Genomic DNA, 4,148 nt, shown 5'->3' with positions numbered 1-4,148 from the left:
TAATAATAATAATAATAATAATCAGAACAATTACAATAGGGTTTCTAGCACTACGTGCTCGAACCCCTAATAATAATAATAATAATAATCAGAACAATTACAATAGGGTTTCTAGCACTACGTGCTCGAACCCCTAATAATAATAATCAGAACAATTACAATAGGGTTTCTAGCACTACGTGCTCGAACCCCTAATAATCAGAACAATTACAATAGGGTTTCTAGCACTACGTGCTCGAACCCCTAATAATAATAATAATAATAAATATAGCCGCAAGCGGCGATTTACGGGGTTCGAGCGTTACAGGCAAAGAGGCCCCTGGAGGCCAGTTAGGCTTAAAACATGTTGCTTATTGACCGGCATCACCAAACTGGATGAGGATGACCAGCATGACCATAAAGACCAAGCTAGATTACCAGCATGACTAATCTGGATGACAAATTTGTTGACCATATTGACCAAGATGGAAGACCATAATGACCAAACTGGATGACCAGCATGGCAAAGGTGGTTGGCCAGTATGACCAAGCTGGAAGACCACCATTACTATGAGGACAAAGCTGAATGACCGGGAGGACCATAATGACCAATGAGAATGGCCAGCATGACCAAGCTGGATGGCCAGCATAACCAAGCTGGGTGACCAGCGTGACCATAAAGACCATAATGGCAATGCTAGATGAGTGGTGTGAGTAAACTAGTTGAAAAGCATTGATAAATTGAGCTGTAGTGTTCATCAGGTTTTATGTGGTGTCTTACTGCACTCTAGTGGGCATTTGGTGAAACAAATTCAGTTCTTAAATTGAAAAAACACAAGGCATAAAAAGGGCATATAAATAACCCGTATATAGTATATAAGTTTTGACCTGATTAACATTCCGCCTGTTAAAAGCTTGCTGGAATGTGATTGGCTAATAGTGACCTTGGCTAGGATGACCTTGATAGCTTGTATGGTTCTAGAGAAACAGCTATTGAGCATTGGCCCCGCCCCCTGGGGGTGTATGTCTACTTAAACTGACAGGGTATTTGAGAATCATGTAATAATCAAAGGGCTGAAGTGGTATTAGTGTCAGGTTAAGCATTCAAAAGTTATAAGTGTTAAAGACATTTTACTGCACCATGGTAGAACTCATTTGCATATGGCGGCCATATTGTTTATAAATGTAAAGATTTTTTAAATAATTATTGAGGAGTAAGCTCTGCTGAACTGTTTGACACCAAACATGTCATGATTGGTCAAGGATCCAAGGACAAGATCTCAAAAGTAGGTTTTGCATATTATGCAAATTTAAAAAAAAATTAAGTGGGTGGAGCATAAACAAGAATGACCCAGGCGGCTGACCAGCATGAACAAGAAGGATAAATATGTTCAATTAAGCAAGACAAGCAAGATTGAATAAGTTCAGCAGAGCTTTAATTTAGAATAATTCAAATGTAACTGTTTCACCAAATGACCACCAGAGCGCAGCAAGAGACCACATATAACCTGCTGGAAATCTACCACTCTATAAGTAAGACAGAACATTCCCTATCAGTGTGTTTCTATTTATTAAAAAGAGAAGAAAAGTCCGATTGGGCTCCAAATTGGTACTCATGATCAAGTGGTCTGTATATACATGTATGTAAATTTGTGTGTTGATAGGGTCAAAGGTTCCTGACTTCTGACCATTTAGGTTTGAAAAAAGTGATAATACAGGCTTATGGCCTACAAAATGGCTGTTGCTCTTTGGCCATATTAGAGGCAAAAAATATCTGATTTGGCTCAAAATTTGCAATTGCAATTTGAAAAAAGCGATAATACAGGCTTGAGGCCTACAAAATCGCTGTAGTTTTCCAGCCGTTGTAGAGGCAAAACATGTCCGATTTGGCTGAAAATTTGCAATCAAGATCAGATTATCAGTCTATATATGTGTATAAATTTGTGTGTTGATAGGGTGAAAGGTTCCTGTCTTCTGTCCATTTAGGTTGGAAAATAGCGATAAATAGAATAAATTGAAAATAGTTATTTTTGCACTGTAGAGCCTACTGAAGACTTATTTGGCTCATACTTGGCACATGTACTTCAAATGTCATTGTTAATTAGTAGCTTCAACAGTTTTGGCACGTTTTAAACTTTGACAGAGTTTTGGCCAAATAACTCTGAAAAGGCTTTCACGTACATGTTTGATCAAGGTTTATGGGCCTCAAGTAGTTAAAATGTCAAGATTTTTTTGATAATTATTTACCTACAGGGTCTCAAGATTGCATCAAGACCAAATTTGTTTTGATTGATTAAGGACTTAAAGACAAGTTCGAAAAGAGCAATTTTTACTCTTTTGGCCACTGATGAAAATCTTTGCATTTTTGGTAAACACATGTAATTACAAAGTTGTAAAGGCTACAGCAAAGTATACAACTAAAAAAGAATAACAAGCCTAGGCCACTTGTACCTTTAGATATAACTGATTTTCTGCTATTGCGCCCCCTTGAGGCCAATCAACGCCATATTTTAATGGATGATAGAAGGCCCTGAGATACATGTAGTGTATAAGTATCGTCCTGATTGGTCATCATGGCAAAGGTGGTTGGCCAGTATGACCAAGCTGAATGACCAACATTGCTATGAATACAAAGCTGAATGACCAGCAGGACCATAATGACCAATGTGAATGAACAGAATGACCTAGCTGGATGAGCAGCATAACCAAGCTAGGTGGCCAGCCTGACCACAAAGACAGTAATGACAATGCCAGATAAGTGGTGTGAGTAAACTAGTTGAAAAGCATTGATAAATTGAGCTGTAGTGTTCATCAGGTTTAATGTGGTCTCTTGCTGCACTCTAGTGGACATTTGGTGAAACAACTTCAGTTCTTATATTGAAAAACACAAGCCACATTTATCCTGTTGAGAGCCAAGCAGTGAGGCATAAAAGGGCACATATCAATAACCAATCATATCAATAATATTGTATAAGTTTTGACCTGATTAACATTCATCCTGTCAAAAGCTTACTGGAATGCGATTGGCTTATAGTGACCACAAAAGTGTCCATATCAAATTTTCATTTGGTGTACCATTAGTGCATGGGACGTAGATGATAATTGCCAAGGATGACCTTGATAGCTTGTATGGTTTTAGAGAAACAGCTATCGAGCATTGGCTCCGCCCCCTGGGGGTGTATGTCTACTTAAACTGACGGGGTATCTGAGAGTCATGTAATGATCAAAGGACTGAAGTGGTATTAGTGTCAGGTTAAGCATTCAAAAGTTATAAGTGTTAAAGACATTTAACTGCACCATGGTAAAACTAATTTGCATATGGCGGCCATATTGTTTACAAATGTAAAGATTTTTAAAATAATTAATGAGGAGTAAGCTCCGCTGAACTGTTTGACACCAAACATGTCATGATTGGTCAAGGATGCAAAGACAAGATTTTAAAAGTAGGTTTTGCATATTATGCAAATAAAAAAAAAATTAATTGGGTGGAGCATAAACAAGAATGACCCAGGTGGCTGAGCAGCATGAACAAGAAGGATAAATATGTTCAATTAAGCAAGACAAGCAAGATTGAATAAGTTCAGCAGAGCTTTATTTAGAATAATTCACCTGTAGCTGTTTCACCAAATGACCACCAGAGCGCAGCAAGAGACCACATATAACCTGCTGAGAATTTATAACTCTATCAGTAAGACAGAACGTTCCCTATTAGTGTGTTTATATTTATTAAAAAGAGAAGAAAAGTCCGATTGGGCTCCAAATTGGTACTCATGATCAAGTGGTCTGTATATACATGTATGTAAATTTGTGTGTTGATAGGGTCAAAGGTTCCTGACTTCTGACCATTTAGGTTTGAAAAAAGTGATAATACAGGCTTATGGCCTACAAAATGGCTGTTGCTCTTTGGCCATATTAGAGGCAAAAAATATCTGATTTGGCTCAAAATTTGCAATCAGGATCACAATATCAGTCTATATATGTATGTCAATTTCTGTGTCAATAGGGTCAAAGGTTCCTGACTTCTGTCCATTTAGATTTGAAAAAAGCGATAATACAGGCTTGAGGCCTACAAAATCGCTGTAGTTTTCCAGCCGTTGTAGAGGCAAAACAAGTCCGATTTGGCTGAAAATTTGCAATCAAGATCAGATTATCAGTCTATATATGTCTAT

The 4,148-nt window shown here is 37.7% G+C and overlaps 1 long non-coding RNA gene across 1 annotated transcript; it reads left to right on the top strand.

The window, feature by feature from the left end:
• Positions 1–250: 250 nt before the first annotated feature.
• Positions 251–2,754, top strand: LOC125802506 (uncharacterized). The gene is made up of 2 exons (XR_007439635.1): positions 251–508; positions 2,562–2,754. It is a non-coding gene; the product is annotated as an uncharacterized LOC125802506 (long non-coding RNA).
• Positions 2,755–4,148: the final 1,394 nt, after the last annotated feature.

This window comes from Astyanax mexicanus, chromosome 6, assembly GCF_023375975.1.
Source record: "Astyanax mexicanus isolate ESR-SI-001 chromosome 6, AstMex3_surface, whole genome shotgun sequence".
NCBI classification, from domain to species: Eukaryota; Metazoa; Chordata; class Actinopteri; order Characiformes; family Acestrorhamphidae; genus Astyanax; species Astyanax mexicanus.
The sequence above is the reverse complement of the archived record's forward strand: the minus strand, read 5'-3'. Positions and strand labels throughout refer to the sequence as shown.